The 18,735-nt window shown below is 35.5% G+C and overlaps 1 pseudogene; it reads left to right on the top strand.

The window, feature by feature from the left end:
* Positions 1-12,710: 12,710 nt before the first annotated feature.
* LOC114507242 lies at positions 12,711-13,744 on the top strand (annotated as a pseudogene).
* Positions 13,745-18,735: the final 4,991 nt, after the last annotated feature.

Raw genomic sequence — 18,735 nt, 5'->3', positions numbered from 1 at the left:
CCACAGTCCAGGCATGTGCCCTGATCAGGGATTGAACTGGCAAACTTTCACTTTGTAGTATGATGCCCAACTAACTGAGCCAAACTAGTGAGGACACATCTTAGTTTTACCATGAAGAAGTAATATGCCAAATATTGTCTGTTAAAAAAAATAAAATCATGTGTGATTTTTAAGCTTGCAAAATTGGTCTCCCTAATTAAAGAAGTTGAAGTTAAATGAAGGTGACAAGAAAATAAAGGAAAATAAGTCAAGAAATAAAGAGAAAATCATTATCTATGCATCTACAGCCCACTCACTCCTCTCCCTGTCTTTAGATGCATTTTTAAGTAAATGTCATGATTGGAACTTCAGTAGCCATCATATAATCACTAATGTTAGCCTTAGGCAGAAAGTTGTTATTACCAAGAATGGCAACAACCTAGGAAGAGTTTTGGTCTAGATGGTATCGCTGACACCCTGAAATGATCAGTTTTGTAACAACCAACCCCTGTGAGATGTGAGAAAATTGCCTTCATAGTGAGCTACCTTTAGATACATATTTTCTGTCTTGCAATTAATGGTGGTCTCTCTGAACCCAATGCTTATGATAACAAAGAATACAAATGTAGATATCCATAAATATAGTAAAATATCTCCAGGAAAATAACATTCCTAAAGATAAGAGTTTGGCCACACATTGGATAGCAAGTTATTCTGAGATCTTTAGTAACTGTAGCACTGAGTCCTAAATTAGTCCCTGGATTTTAGGCTTATGCATCCTTGAAGATTTCTCTACAGTTGATTCTCAGCTTCTACATTATAATGGCTGTTTCTTAAACTATTGTTTGGGCTAAAATCTAAAAATAATTGAAAGTATAAAATTGATATAAAACCATCATAAAATAGTTATCATATATAATTTAAAGTGTTTTATTATTTTCATTTATTGCTAATAACTAAATTCATGGAGTTGAATGTGAATATCCTCCATGTCTGTGTGTATGCATGCATGTGTAGGGGGTGTCCATGAAAATGTTTTTTGGGAAAAGACAAGACAATTTGAGTATTTTCTACTTCCTAGTAGGCATAATTTAGGACAAACTTGGGTCAAAGGTTAAAGTATTTTTCACTTGCATCTCTTTCAGTTGTTTAGAATAGGCTATATTTGGTTAATTGATTTTCACAGCTCATTGAATCATGTTCACCTCCTAAGTGTCACCTTATCTTTTTCAGTGATTGTTTGCATTTGAATGATCTATATTGCCACCTGAAGCTTGCTTTGTATCATAGTGTTAATTGTAATTTCTATTTCAGGTGTAAGTATTCTAATCTTAGTATGTCTGCCTTTCTTTGAAGCATTAACACCTTTCTAATTTTGCCAGGTCAAATCAGCTTTCCTGGTCATGGTTATTTTGGTATCACAGAGAGCACAGAAAATCCTCTAGATGCACATGGTTGCTTGAAATCCACAATGTACAAGAACCTTTAAAAGAATATTAGCTATCAAGTTTAAAATATTTGCAGCATGTAATATTATACTTAAAGTAAAATGATTCTTATCACTCTTGGTAACCAGTTTTGGCAAAATTTCACCAATTTTGAAGAAGTGACAGACTATTTAAAAAACTTAATGAAAAAGTGAAGACAGCATTGCTGAGTTGAATGGAAAACTATATTCAGCAGTTAAAATAATATTGCTTTTTAAGAAGATGCTGTTCAGCTTTGGATATAACATATCAGAATAAGCTAAATATTTCAATAATTTTCCAATGGTGTTAATTACTGTAACTGTATTTGAAATTTAGTAATACTTTGTTTGGAAATGTATGAATATTTGATTGAATATTAAACTACATCAATGTAAGTGAAAACATTAGAAGCTGAACTAAATAATTAAATTGGTAGGAAAGTATTTTATTTGCACAAATAAAATGTGGATAGGCAGAATTAAAAAATTAAGGGAAATGTGTGCAAATATCCTTGTGTATCTTCAATCAATAGCTACTGCTAAAGAATAAAACAAACTGTTTCCTTAAAAGCTAATAGTTTGGTTTATAGCATTTCTGGTAACTAATTTATTTCAATGGGAAATTTGAAGCAATGGAAAGACTACATGTCACCATGCAGGAAACTGAGCGTCAGTGAGCCATAAACTGATGTATATACCAATATTAACTTTATTAAATATACAGTGTGTGTGGATATACACATTGTGGATAATGTCAACAGTGGCTGTGTTGTCTATGATATAGCTGTGTGAAGAGAGTTTTACCCCTTGTCCCATACCAGCACAGCAAGTCTTGTATAGTACATGATTTTGTGAGTCTTTGCTGACCATCTGGCCCTGATCCAGGTATAATTGGTCACCCTCTCTTTTTACTCTCTCGTGAGACTCAGATATCTACTACAGCTTCATTCAAAAATTATTACAATAACGTGTTAAATGGCCCTTTAGTTTTTGTAAATCTTATGAAGGCTTTGACCACTTCCTATTCTTTTCTAGACTGTTAACATTTAGGCAATACAATGCCTGATAAATTAGGATCTAGTAAATAATTAATAGATAAATACATGAATTAAATCTAAGTGCCCAGAAAATTTCACTTCTGGGCTTAATTGAACATGATGCTGCTGTCAATACATTTACCTCCTATATGTACATGTATCAATGCTTAGAAAAATATATGGAAAAGGACAAGCTACATAAGTAGATCGATATCTGCTTAGGTTCAAACTCTATTTCCCTTCCCTAATTTGTTCTGTGACTACACCACTAAGAACAAACCAATGATAACTTGAGCTTAAGTGGATATTTGAAGAAATGAAGTGGTGGTTTCTTTTGGACAAAATCTAATATTTTATTGGCCATTCATTAAGTAAGCAAGTATGAGAAACTAACATCCAAATATATGTCCAAGTTAAATGTCATTTCACATTTTTAGACATTAATACTGATATATCAATGGTACAATAACTGAGAGAAAGGTAGAAATTTAGGTTATTGTACTTTGGAATCCTTCCAAAATTTGATTCACTCAGAAGTAGATATGATATTTCTTTTCCAAGCTGCTATAAGTAATAACAGTGCCTTTCTCTCATTGAACTGTCTTATATATTTTGCCCTTGGAAAAACCATATCTGTCCCTTAACCTTGAGCATAGTACAAAACTTTACCTCTGTCACTTAGAATTATTCAACATCTTAAAAGTTATGATACAAAAGTGCTGGTGAGGAATTTTCCACTGTATCTATGTGAGGAGATTAGTAAATCTTTTGCAAAAAAAACAACCATACAAACAGACAAAGTCTACAAAAATTACTATTTTAGCATTTCACATATCAAAGAAAGCTTTACACATTATAAGATAAATATTTATTCTTGAAAATTGCTGAATGTCAGGTAGGAAGAGTGGTAGTCTGTGACATCTTATTGGGTCTACTCCTCTCTAGTACCTCACTGCACCTCAGTCAGCAGAGAGGTTCTCCCAGGACAGGGCAGGCAAGTAATGACAGGCAAGCTTCACTGACACAATCAGAAGGAACTCACTCAATCTGGATTGGAAAATGATACCCACACTGAATAACATTATTGCTGGAAGTGATAGTCTTGATGGCAAATCACCAGGGAACATCTAATAGCTAGCTGGAGGATGTTATGTGTGTTAGAGCAAACATACTCCTGGCTGAGGCTGGGTATATGCACAACGAAGATATGAAATGATGCATATTTTGGTCCCTATAGAAACCACCAAACAGTAACCAAAACACTGTAGAAAACATGAACAGAAGCATTTAAAAGGTAGACTAAAGTAATTATGTAACACAAATGAAGTAAATAAAAAACCAAAAAGGGGCTCTGGGTGGTGTGGCTCAGTGGATTGAGTGCCAGCCTGAGAAACAAAGGTTCCCCAGTTTGATTCCCAGTCATTGCACATGCCTGGGTGGTGGGCCAGATCCCCAGTAGGGAGCATGCAAGAAGCAACCATACATTGGTATTTCTCACACTCTCTTTCTCCTTCCTTTTCTCTCTGTCTAAAAATAAATAAATAAAATCTAAAAACAAACAAACAAACCAGAAAACAAAGAGGAAGATGGTGAATGCAAATACAACCACATCAATACCAACTCTAAATGTGAAAGGTCTAAACACTCCACTCAAAAGGCAGAAATTATCAGAGTAGATTTAAAAAGTAAGATGAACTACATACTACTTATAAAAGACATTCAATAGATTGAAAAGTGTAACTGAAAACAGGTTCAGCTGCCTGCCACAAAAAAAGCCAAATGCGTGAGAGCTGTGCTGGTGCAAAAGGAAATAGGTTTATTTAGATGCCACCTGGGAAAATGGTGGACTCATATTTCAAAGACCATCTCCCCTTCCTGCTCAAGAAAGGTTCTTATAGGGATAGGGAGAGGGGAACTTTTTTCTATCCAGTTATCTGTCTAGCTTTTGTCACACTGGAACCCTATTCATTCCTTTTTCCAGCTTTTGGTGGCTAAGGACCAATTCATCCTTCTAGCTTTTGGCACATGCAGTGTGAGAAATTGCCCTAAGCCATTGTGACCAATGGGGAAAACTCTCTTGTACTCCCTGTCTGTGGTATCAGGGTCAGTGGAAAAGGGGTGCTTAAGACCCACTGTCATGAAACCTGGAGGTGCTGCAGCCCTCCACCTGCCTTCCAGCGTTGCACATGGAGGGAGATGGTTGGAGTCCTCCGGAGACCCCCTGAATCCCAGCTCAGCCCTTGTGTTGCTTACCCCTTGGAAGTGGCCAGCTGTGCCCTGGCTCACTTGGCTTCTGGCTGCCCACGCTCTATCTATGGTAACAAAAGAGGAATTTTTTTGACATAAAGTGGACTTACATTTTATATGTGAGCATTAAAAATAGAAAGGCATTAATTTATGATATGGTTTCTAAGGAAAGGTGACTTTAGCTGATAAATTTGTTTATTTAAATATGCTTGTAATTTTTTTCTAAACATTTCTCTCCTCCTAATATTTTGTTAACCTGCTTAGTGCTTTATACATAAAAATATACGTTCAGACTTTAGAAGATGGTGGTGAGGTAGGTGGGAGTGGAGCCTAGTTCTCTCTCTGCCCAGCTGGATCACCTATCTGATCTTGTGAGGAACAGAGTGAACAGTCAATGGAATCACAGATTACATGAAGTTTGGAGGCCAAAAATTGTAGAGGACATTGAAAAACAGACGGTGAGGAGATTGTGCTGGGATGGTAAGGTTCTTGGGGTCTGTGCAGGACCTAGGCCACTTTAGCCCCAGGCCCAGTGCTTGCAGCAGGATATGGGGAGGCGAGTTAGATCACCAAGTCCCTCCCTACCAGAATAGGGAGGGTAGCTCAGCACCAGGAGGGATCTAGATGCTGGAAGTCACTGGGGGGCATAGAGATGAACTGGGAGACACAGAGGAGGTACACATCCCCTGGGACTATGGATGCAGGCACCAGAGAAACTGGGGTGCCAGGTGACACCTGGAAAAGAGAGGAGTTGGGCCCTGTCAGACCCTGACTCAGTCCTCTGGACTGGTTAGAAAGTTGGGCTGTGTCAAAAGCCATGCACTTGTTAAGAACAGCAGGCAGCTGCTTTTAGGAAACTTTCCAGCAGAGTATGGCTGGATCCAAGGGTGATTTGAGCTGTATGTGCCCAGAGATTGAGTGGCTAAGTGAAACTGTGCACCCAAGCTTATTCTACCCTGTGTGCCTAGAGGTTGAGTGGCTGAGTGAAACAGCACACCAAGCCTGAGCTGCACTGCACCCCAGAGACTTAGTGGCTGATTTGAGCCTGGTAGCTCATGGAGGACCTGGGCTGGAGGCTGGGCCACTGTGAATATTGCAGCCCAGACCTGGTCCCCAACTTCTCAAAACCATAGGAAGGGAAAAAAAATGAAGCCCAGCCCCCCATCTTCCAGTGGCATCCAGGAAGACCAACAGAACTTGCTGAATGGGTTTAAAGTCAGCAGGAGGCTATTTTTTTCTTTCCTCTATCTTTTTTTTTCTTCCCCCAAGTGAGATAATAAGATGTGGAGTTATGAAAGGTCCAGATAAAGATCCAAAGAGGGAGCACAAGGCTAATCCCCAAAACTAAAAAAACTGAGAAAAATGTCACTTTGCTATGCCATAAAGCTGGCATTTTATTGTTTATAGTGTATTATTATTATTTTATTATGTTTATCACTTTTATTTTATTAGTTTTTTTTATTTCTTTTCCATACATTTAGTTTCCTCATTTTATTTCTCTATTTAATTGCATTGTTTGACTAGTTTTCCTTATTTTCTCTTTACTGTATTTTAATTTTCCTTCTTTCACTTCATTGATGTTCCAATAACACACTACTCTTGAATGTGTACTTTCTATTCTGGTTATCCAAATCATATATTTCTTGTCATATTGTTGTTGTTCCAGTAGTATTGTAAATAATTGTTGTTCCATAGAATTGTACATATTACACAGCAACCCTCCCTGATCTTAGCCCACTTCACTTTATTCCTGAGCATTATTATTATTGTGGTTAAGTCTATTTTATCTCACACTATGCCTACTTTCTATCCTCTACTCTCACTATATCTCATCATCTAACTTTGCACAAGCACTCTGTTTCTGGATTCACTTACAATCATCCTGGCCCCTAACAAGTGTCTTATCTCTCGCCTTTCATAAAAGTGGCTAGTTGGGTGAAATATCACAGTTAATGCTATACTTACCCAAAGAATCTACTATCTCTTCTCTACTTACTGCCACTTTAAATCCTATAAAAGCTATCACACTGTCTTAACCCATTTTGCCTATCCCCTACCACTGATCATATACAAGAATAGGTGGGAGCCATGAACATCAGTATACCTGCTGGAGGGGAGAACCCAACAAAAAGGAACCACCAAAAGGTAAAAATGCAAGTGCAACATGAGAGCCCACACAAACAGAAGAAAGGGCAAACCTAGAGTGTCCAGATAAGGAGATCAAAGAGATCACACCACTGAACCCCATAGAAGTTCACCCTACAAAGACAGCTAGTGAAGTGAAACATCAGGAAGTGCATAAACAAACAAAAAGAGCCACCTAAAATGGGGAGACTCAAAAGAACCTGCAATCAAAGGAATGAAGACTCCCCACAAAAAGAGCTAAACGAAATGGAGGTAAGCAAAACTATCAGATATAGAATGCAAAATAATGGTTATAAAGATGCTCAAGGAACTCACAGAAAACAAGGAACTGAGTGAGAACTAATATAGTATGAAAAAGAAAGTAGAAAGTATAACAAAAACCAAGAAGAAATGAACAATAAAATCTCAGAAATAAAAAAAAAAACCACACATTAAAAGGAATTACAAGCAGGCTGGATAAAGAAGAGGATCGAATTAGTGAGCTGGAGGACAAGGTAGAAAAAAAACATCCAGAAAGAGCAAGGAAGGAAACGAGGCTCAGAAAGAATGAAGAGGTGGTAAGGGAGCTGCCAAGACAACATGAAATGTAATAATATCCATATAATAAGGATCCCAGGAGAGGAAGAAGAGCAAGGGATAGAAAACCTATTTGAAAAAGTAATGATGGAAAATTTCCCTAATTTGATGAGAGAAAAGTCACACAAATCTAGGAAACACAGAGAGTCCCAATCAAGAGGAACCCAAGAGGCCCACTTCAAGACACATCATAATTAAAATGGCAAAATTCCAAGACAAAGAGAGAACCTTAAAGGTAGCAAGGGAGAAATAAGAAGTAACATGCAAGGGAGACCCAATAAGGCTAGCAGCTGGCTTCTCAATGGAAATGCTCCAAACCAGAAGGGAATGTCAAGGAATATATTAAGAAATGAAAAACAAAGCCCTACGACCAAGACTACACTATCCAGCAAGGTCCTTAATTAAAAGGGAAGGCCAAATGAAGAAATTCCTGGACAAAGAAGTCTAACAGAAAACACCTCCACCAAACCAGCTCTGCATGAGATGCTAAAGGAAGTGCTATAAGAAAACGAAGAAAAAGAACAAGAGAGAGAGGAACACAGGTACTATGAAAAAATGGCAATGGATAAGTACTTATCAATAACAATCTTAAATGTAAATGTATTAAATGCTCCAATCAAAAGACATAGAATAGCTGAATGGATAACTAACCATGACCCACACATATGCTGCCTACAAGACACCCACCTCAGGACAAAAGACCTACATATACTGAAAGTGAAGAATTGGAAACAAATATTCTAAGCAAAAGGACAGGAAAAAAAGCTGCAGCTGTGGTAGCAATATTCATATCAAACAAAATAGATTTCAAAAAAAGGGCCATAAAAAGAGACCTAGAAAATCACTTCATAATACTTAAGGGAAGAATCTATCAAGAAGACGTAAACATTGTAAATATATATGCACCCAACACAGGAGCAACCAAATACATAAAGAAAATCTTGGAGGACTTCACGAAAGATATTGACAGCAACACAATTATATTAGAGGATTTCAACACCCCACTGTCAAAAATGGATAGATCTTCCAAACAAAATATCAGCAAAGATATATTGAGGCATTGAACAATGTCCTAGGTCAAATGAACTTAACTGATATATATATAAAACCTTTCATCCCAGAGAAGTTAAATACACATTCTTTTCAAATGCACATGGAACATCTTCAAAAATATACCATATGATAGGATACAAAACAAGCCTCAACAAATTCAAGAAAATTGAAATCATATCACAAGGGACTGAAACTAGAAACCACCCTAAGAAAAAAAATCAAAAGCACTCAAACTCTTAAAACTGGAGATTTAATAGCATGCTATTAAACAATGAATGGGTCAAACCAAGATTAAGGAAAAATCAAAAAGTTTCTGGAAAGAAATGAAAATGAACTCACAACAACACAAAACTTACAGGGCACAGCGAAGGCAGTCCTGAGAGCAATACAGGCCTACCTAAAAAGATAGAAGCATTTCAAACAAACAACCTAGCCTTACACCTATGAGAACTTAAGAAACAACAACAAAGAGAGCCCAGAGCAAGTAGAAGGAAGGAAATAACCAAGATCAGAGCAGGATTAAACAACATAGAGAGTAAAAGCACAATTCTAAGGATCAATAAATCCAGTAGCTTGTTCTTTGAAAAGACAAACAAAATCAACAAACCTTTAAGCAGACTTATCAAGGAAAAAGAGAGAGGACCCAAATAAACACGTTCAGAAATGGAAGGGAGAGATAACAACTGATACCACAGAAATACAAAGGATTGTAAGAAATTATTACAAAGAACTGTATGGCAAGAAATTTGAAAACCTAGGTGAAATGGAAAAATTTCTAGAAAAGTATAATCTTCCAAAACTCAATGAAGAAGAAGCAGAAAGCTTGAACAGGCCAATAACAGCTGATGAAATTGATGCAGTAATAAAAAAGCTCCCAACACACAAAAGCCCTGGACCAGATGGTTTCACAGGAGAGTTCTACAAAGCATTTAAGGAAGAGATAATTCCTATCCTTCACAGACTAGTTCAAAAAATCCAAAAAGATGGGAGACTCCCAAACTCTTTTTATGAATCTAACATCATCCTAATGATCTTTATCTGGTTATCAGATAAAGACACAACAAAGAAAGAAAACATCGGGCCAATGTTGCTGATGAATATTGATGCTAAAATCCTTGACAAAATATCGGCACACTGGATCCAGCAATACATTAAAAATATCATATACCAAGACCAAGTATAATTCACCCCAGGGTGCAGAGATGGTACATTTGTCATAAATCAATAAAGGTAATACATCACATAAACAAAAGCAAAGACAAAAATCACATGATCATATCAATAGATGCAGAAAAATCATTTGATAAGTTACAACACCGATTTATGATTAAAACACTCAGCCAAGTTGAAATAGAGGGAGCATTTCTCAACTTAATAAAGGCCATATATGAGAGACCTATAGCCAACATCATAGTAAATGGGCAAAAACTAAAAACTTTCCCACTAAGATCAGAAACAAAATAAAGTTGTCCACTTTTATCACTTCTGTTCAACATAGTATTGGAAGTGCTAGGCACAGCAAACAGACAAGAAAAGGAAATAAAAGGCATTTAAATTGGAAAAGAAGAAGCAAAACTGTCATTGTTTGCAGATGACATGATAATATACAGAGAAAATCCTATAGACTCCATCCAAAAACTGCTTGACCTAATAAATGAATTTGGCAAAACTGCAGGATATGAAGTTAATATTCAGATATCAAAGATATTTTTGTATACCAACAATGAAATATCAGAAACAGAAATCATGAAAAATTCCCATTTGATATAGCAACAAGAAAGATAAAATACCTAGTAATAAACCTCACCAAGGAGGTAAAAGACCTGTACTCAGAAAGCTACACAACACTGAAGAAAGAAATTAAGAAAGACACAAACAAATGGGAACAAATGGAAACAATCCATGTTCATGAATAGGAAGAATTAAAAAAATCAAAATGTCCATACTACCCAAAGCGATTTATAGATTCAATGCAATAATTAAATTATCAATGGCATATGTCACAGATATAGAACAAACTCTTCAAAAATTTATATGGAACCATAAATGACCCCTGAAACACTGCAACAACTTTGAGAAAGGAGAATAAAGTAGGAAGGATCACAATACATGATATGAAACTATATTACATGGACACATAATCAAAACAGTCTGGTACTGGCATAAGACCTGATACATAGATCAATGGAACAGAATAGAGTGCCCAGAAATAAACCCAAGACTCCATGGTCAATTAATGTTTGACATAGGAAGAAGAAGCATAAAATGGAGTAAAAATAGCCTCCTCAACAAATAGTCTTTGGATATCTGGGCAGCTACATGCAAAACTATGAAACACAACCACCAACTTACACCATACACAAAAAGAAACTCAAGGTAGACAAAAGATTAAATATAAGTCATGGCACCATAAAGTCCTAGAGGAGAACATGGGCAGGAAAATCTCAGATATTCCAAGCAGTAATATTTTCACCAATATGTTCCCTAGAGCAAGGGACATAAAGGAAAGAATAAACAAATGGGATCTCATCAAAATAAAAAGCTTCCATGCTCAGCTAAAGAAAACATTAGCAAAATGAAAGGAATCCAACTGTATATGAAAATATATTTGCCAATGATACCTCAGACAAGAGTTTGATCTCAAAAGTATATAAAAAACAAACAGGACTCCACTCTAAGAAGACAAATAACCCAAATTAAAAAAAAAAAAATGGACAAAGGACCTGAACAGACACTTCTCCAAAGAGGACATACAGAGAGTCCAGAGACATATGAAAAGATGCTCAGTATCGCTAGCCATCAGAGATGCAAATTAAAACCACAATGAGATATCATTTCACACTGTCTGAATGACCATCATAAACAAAGCAACAAATAACAAGTGTTGAGGTTGTGGAGAAAAGGGAACCTTAGTGTACTGTTGGTGGGATTTCAGACTATTGCAACTATTATGTAAAACGGTATGGAATTTCTTCAGAAAACTAAAAATCAAACTGCCTTTTGACTCAGCAATTCCACTGCTAGGATTATATCCTAAGAACCCTGAAACACCAATCCAAAAGAACCTTTGCATCCCAATGTGATACCAGCACAATTTACAATAGCCAAGTACTGAAAGCAACCTAAGTGCCCATCAGTAAATGAATTGTTCAAAAACTATGGTACATTTACACAATGGAATTCTATGCAGCAGAAAGAAAGAAGGAGCTCCTACCCTTTGCCATAGCATGGATGGAACTGGAGAGCATTATGCTAAGTGAAATAAACCAGGGGGTGAAAGACAAATACCATATGATCTCACCTTTAACTTGAACCTAATCAAAAAGAAAGAGCAAGCAAAATACAACCAAAGACATTGAAATTAAGGACAAACTGACAGTAACCAGAGGGGAGAGGGGACGGGATAATGGTGGAAAAGGTGAAGAGTTTGCAGGAACAACTATAAAGGACACATGGACAAAAACAAGGGGGGCTGGAATGAGAGGAGGGAGGTGGGGATGGCCGGGGTGGTGGGAAGGGGGGGGGGAAAAGGCAGACAACTGAACTTGAACAATAATAAAATTCACAAGTATTTAATAAAAATATATACATATGTTGAAATAAATTATTATTAGTTGCTCTAAAAATATGGAATAGATATATCAAAGTTTATGTACACAGGTTTTCTTATCAATCCAAACAGACATAATATTATTATACCAACAATATAGATATATATAAAATATGATACTTCAGGAAAAAAGAGTCATATTTCATAGTTATTAAGTAACCAATTCAGTAGGAAGATATATTTATAAAATTATACATATCCAACAGAGTCTTAAACTACATAAAATAGAAACTGATGGAATTTAATTGGAGAATTCAACTCCTTGTTCTTTTTTTAAAATATTTATTTATTTATTTTTAAACAAAGGGGAAGGGAGAGAGAAAGAGGAGAGAAACATCAATGTGTGGTTGCCTATCACATGCCCCCTACTGGGCATCTGGCCAGCAACCCAGGCATGTGCTCTGACTGGAAATAGAACCTGTGACCCTTTGATTCATAGGCCAATATTCAGTCCACTGAGCCACACCATCGAGGGCTCCTTTCTTAACAATTGACAAAATAACTAGAAGTACAATCAGCAAGAAGAAGAAATATGTATTATCAATCAACTTGACCTAATTGACATATAAACACCACCAGAAAGTAATGAGGCAAGATGACGGCCACCAAGAGGAAACCCAGCGTGGAGGCTAGGCTATTCAAGTGAAGAGATAGAAAGAACCAAAAAGGATGCCAGACTGCCAGCTAAGCAGCTTGACTCAACAGAGGAGGTGGAGGAGGAAAGGATAGAGACCAACCATATCCAGGCTCTTGTTTTCAATGATAAGTGGAAAAATAAGGAACAGAGTCTCATCTTTTCCTCCCAGGAAATACATTTCACAGCAAGGCATTGAATGCAAAACTTAAGAATGTTGATGCCTCATTCTAAAGCATATCCTAAATGGGTCATAAAAATAAGTTGTTTGTGATGAATGGGTTTTGTAAAATGAAAAACTACAGTAAATGCATATATTTTGAAGTCAAGAAGAAATAAAATCTGTATATGTGGCTTTAAATTTCACCTCATGGGCCATCTGCAAAGTTACTACTTCAAAATTTTTTATATGCTCACCCAAGTAAAGATAACTGGAGGTATTTGAAAGGCTCTCAGGCCTCTTTTGTTTTTTGCCTTGCTTTTGATGAATTATAACATTATGCTTTTTTAGAAGAATCCTTAGTTCAGATCTTTAGCATACCAGGTATCATCCCAAAAGCCAATCTTTTGTGGACCATGTTTTCACTTTCACAGTTTTGGATAATTATAAATGGTTTCAGAACTCTGAGATCATAGAAGATGCTGCTCTTGTAGAATAGGACCTCGTTTTGTCTTAAATCTCATAAAGATTTTCCACTGAAGATTTTGAGGAACAACTTTATATGAAGATCCTCACTACCAGTCACCAAACATGCATTGGTGGGTCATAAGATCCATCACAGCTACAAAATACAAAGAGAAACAGCAACTTAAAGTGGCACTGACACTAAGAAAGAATAAACCAAAGGCTATTCTTCCACATGATCAGACTGCATATATTTTTGTTGCACCTGCTGTGAAAGAAACCAATAGAAATACAGTGGGTAAAACCAGAGCCACAAGTAGATCTGAAAGCAAGAAAGAAAAGTGTTTACAAATGACAAAAAATGAAATGAAGGTAAATAGTGGGAATCCACAATACATCAATGAATAACTATTTTTTAGTTATTTTATATTTATTTTGCATTTAATGTGTAATGTGTTTATTATCCAGGACTATCATATATCTAATCGTTGTGGTATTTAAAAGAAAAAAAATTCAATTGTAGCCCTGGCTGGCGTAGCTCAGTGGATTGAGTGTGGGCTGGGAACCAAAGTGTCCAGGTTCGATTCCCAGCCAGGGTACATTCCTAGGTTGCAGGCCATAACCCCCAGCAACCGCACATTGATGTCTGTCTGTCTGTCTGTCTGTCTCTCTCTCTCCCTTCCCTCCTAAAAATAAATAAATAAAATCTTAAAAATTCAAATCGTGAGGTTTCATTGGTATCTGTGTTTTCTAGGTAAGATATCACCAAACTCAAATAAATTAAATTAAATTAAATTAAATTAAATTAAACTCACCACTCAACAGCTGTAGAATATATATTCATTCAAGCACTCATGGAACATTCTCCAGAATAGATCATATGCTAAGATAAAAAACAAGTCTCAACATATTTATAATTATTCAAATCATATAAAGTATGTTCTTGGGTCACAAAGAAATTAAATTAGAATTTAAAAATAGACTGGAATCTAAGATATCCCAAAATATCTGGACATTAAAGAAAATACTTCTGAATAATCCATAGCAAAAAAGAAATTATAAGGGAATTCAGAAAATATTTTCAGCTGACTAAAAGAAATGCAACATACCAAATTTATGGAGTATTTATAACTTTGAAATCACTGTATCAGAAAGAAAAAGTATTAAGCAACAATTGAAGATTACAGAATAAGCAACTAAAATAGAAGCAAAAAGAAAATGAAAGAAATAATGGAAATTAAAACATGGGTCCATCAAATAAAGAGAAAAATAGAAAAATTAATAAAATCAAAATTTGGTTCTCTGAAAATATAAGCAAAACTGACCAACTTTTAGGTAGAATAAACTGTAGCAATACAGTAAACTATAAAAATACCAGAATTAAAAATTAAAGATTCACAAATAGAGATCAGGCTAATAGCTCTGGAGGTGAGGATTGGGGGAGTGGAGGGATCAAAAAATGAAAAAGTCCTCATGGACACAAAAACAATGAAGTGATTGCTGAGAAAGGTGAGTGGGTGGAGGTAGAAGAGTGTATGAGGGAGATAGATGATAATGGAAAAAATGTAAGAAAATAATAAAAAGTCACTTTGGACCAAAGAAATAATTAAAGAGAAGATTCCATACTGACTATGTAATTAAAATGGGAATACTATGAAAACTGAAGAAACTAAATTAAATAACTTTGATGACACAGAAAAATTCCTTAAACAAATGACCAAAAGCAATTCAAGAAGACAAAGAAAACAATAAACTATATAACATACTCAGAAATAGAATTATTATTGAAAATTTTCCCCAAAGAAAATCACTGATGGCTTAATGGTACAGTAGAAATAAGACCCAATCACCAAGCACTTTCAAAAAAGAAAAAGAAAAAATGATTGAACTTTTCCAAATAATTCATTCTGAGGCCAGTATTTATTACCTTAATGTCATTACCAGACAAATATATTGCAAGCATATAATATGCTAATGCCCCTCATGAACATAGCTGCAAATATCCTTAGTAAAATGTTAGTATAACTCATCCCATAACATATAATAGACATTAGCACTATGACCAAGTCAAATGAAAGGCTGATTTAATATCTGAAATCATTTCATGTAATATACCATATTAATAGAACAAAGGACAAACATCACATCTGAGTAGATGTAGATAAACATTTCTCAATAACACACTTCCTGATAAACAAGTAGTAGAAGGAATTTGCTCCACCTGATAAAAGGCATTTATGAAAAAAACAACAGCTATCATGAAACTTAAGGGTGAGAATGCTGATTGTTTTATCCATAAGATCAGAAATAAGGAGGGAAATTCTCTTTCATCACTTTGATCTAACATTTTACTGGAGATTTCTGTCAGTGAAATAAGGCAAGAGAGAGAAAGAGCAGATTGAAATGAAGAGAAACTTTATTTGCAAATGACAGAGTCTCAGAGGTAGATAATCCCAACGAATTAAAAACCAAACCAACCAAAATAAACAAAACCATATGCTATAAAATAGAGTTATAAAAGTCACATGCATTTTGAAATAATAGCAACAATTAATTGGGAAACAAAAGTAAGAAATAATTCATCATAATAGAATTGAAAAGATAAACTTCTTAGAAATAAAATTTAACAAAATTAGTTCAAGGTTTGTAAGCTGAAAACAAGAAAATATTGATAGGCAGATTTTTAAAGATCTAAATAACCATCAATAGGTTGAAGGATATAAAAGATAAACTGTCAATATAGAAATTCTTCCCCACAGTGATCTAAAATCAGTGCAATTCTCATCAAAATGCCAATAGGGTTTTCTTTTCAGTAGAAATTGAAAACTGGTCCTCAAAGACAGATGGAAATGCAAAGGACCTAAAAATGCAACAACAAATTTGAAAAAGAACAAAGTTGAAATACTTAACTTTTGCATTTCATAGTCACTCTAAAGGCAGAATTATCAGACACTTAGATATTAGGACAAGGTTTGGCAAATAAACAATAAAACAAAATTGAGAATCCATAAATACATTTTTATATTTATATTAAACTAATTTTTGATAAATGCTCCAAGAAAATTCAAAGAAGATAGGATAGATTTTTCTACAAAATCGTACTGGGAAATGAAAGAAAAAAAAACTGAGACTGCTACCCTCACAATATACATAGAAATTAACACAAAATAGGAATGCTAAAACTATAAAACTTCTGGAATGAAAGATGGAGCTTTTCCTTTATTTTTCATTCTAGAAGCTTTATAATTCTATATTTGGTAAGGGACATGTATTCAGGATATACATGCCGAACGCTTACAGGTTAATAGTAAGAAAAGAACACAAATATTAAAATGGGTAAGATAATTTATTATACATTTTTCAAGAAGATAGACAGTGACTAATAACACAAAAAAGGTGCTCAACGTAATTAGTGATTGTGGAAATGAAAATGAATGCCTCTTTGAAATGTTATTTCACTCTTCCTAGAGTGGCTACAATGAAATGACAGACAGTATTAAGTATTGGCTACATGTGGGGAAATTAGAATTCTCATGCATTTCTGAAAAGTATATAAAAATGGCAAAGCCATTATTCAAAACAGTTTGGCAGTTTCTCAGAAAACCAAACAACCTTACCAAACAATATATCAATTCCATTTCTAGGGTCAAAGAAAATCAGAACATATAAACACATAAAGATATGCAGGCAAATATTCATAGCATTTTTTGTAATAGCAAGAAAAACCTGTCTGTCAACTGACAAATGGAAAACAAGATACAGTTTATCCCCACAATGGAATATTCAGCAATAGAGAAAGGATCTAACTGCTGATACATGCCACAATATGGATGAATCCAAACACATTATGCTAAGTGAAAAAAGACAGATTTATAAGGCTACATATTATATGGTTCAATTCATATCAAATGTCCATTAAAGGCAAATTATACAGCCAGAAACAGGTCATTGATTGTATTGAGTGAGATGTGGGAGTGGGGATTAACTGAAAATTAGTCAAGGAGACTTTCTGAGGAGTTAGAACGTTCTCAAACTGGATTATGGTAATTGCACAATTCTATAAATTTAGTAGGAAAATATTGATTGTACACTCACATGTAAATTTAATAATATGTAAATTATTAAGCATCTTGTAAAACAAAAAGTTACAGTCAACTGCTGCATAAGAAAGATTGGAGAGAATATGGGACTATGTAGTGAGACCAACTAACCAAAGGAGAAAACTGAGGATTAGTTGCCAAAACTGTGGCATTCTTATCACTGATAATATTTTTGAACCCAATATCAACATCATACATACATATAAATTTTCTAAATCATGGCATTGTTTTAGAACAAGACTGCTATTGTTTAAGTGTGTTTTCCTTCCAAAATTCATATGTTGAAATCCAAACTTGCAGGTGATGGTATTTGGAGATGGGGCCTTTGGGAGGTGATCACAGAGCCTTATAAAAGGTCTGAGAGAGCTCCCTTGTCTTTCCTGCCACATGTACTTACCACTAGCATATTTCCTATGGACCAGAAAACAGGACCTCACTAGACATGGAATCTGCTGGTGTTTTGATCTTGGAATACTCAGCTTCCACAACTGTTAGGAATAAATTTCTACTTTTTACAAGCCAGCAGTCTGTTACACTTTGTAACAGAACCCAAATAGACTGAGACAAAAGAATGCAGATGTGCAAAACTCCTTTTCTGCCTGAATCTACAGGTTGCAATTGTCATTCTTGATTTGGATAGAATTATCACTTCTTTCCAAAATTACAAAGCTCGTGTATTTCTTAACTTAAATTCTCTTTTCTCACTCACCCCAACAAAACAAAAATTTAACAGCAAATATGTATTTTTATAACCATTGCTCCCTCTGCCTTTGTTCTTCATAGTCTAGTCACCAGGCACAAAACACCTCTGCTACATTTTACAGCAACAACTGTGTAGTCTTCCAGCCTCTAGTTATTTTTGTATTTAACACATGCTCCACTCTATAGCTGGAGTGATCTGTCTAAAATACTAACCTGCTTACACTCTCCACGGGTAAAAACTCGTTGATGGCTTTCATTTCAATCACTATACATTCTAATTGTCTTAACATGACTGCACTATTGTGTGACTATTGGTGCCACAGAGGGTATCTGGCCAGATCACTGGGCAGAGGGAAGGGCCCCTGAGGCAGGTTGGGAAGCACCAGAGGTGGCGGGGAAACACCAGAGGCAGAGTATGTGACAGATTTCCATACCCACAAGTGAAAGGGTAAGCAAACCAGTCCCACTGCATGTGATTCTGGAAGCTGTGTGCATGAAAACCCCCCTTGCACATCCTGGCTGCAGGAGAAGAGGCAGAGGCCCCATGCAGGCTGACTAG

The sequence above is a fragment of the Phyllostomus discolor genome, chromosome 10 (assembly GCF_004126475.2).
Source record: "Phyllostomus discolor isolate MPI-MPIP mPhyDis1 chromosome 10, mPhyDis1.pri.v3, whole genome shotgun sequence".
Lineage (NCBI taxonomy): Eukaryota > Metazoa > Chordata > Mammalia > Chiroptera > Phyllostomidae > Phyllostomus > Phyllostomus discolor.
This window is presented reverse-complemented; position numbering and strand designations above follow the sequence as displayed.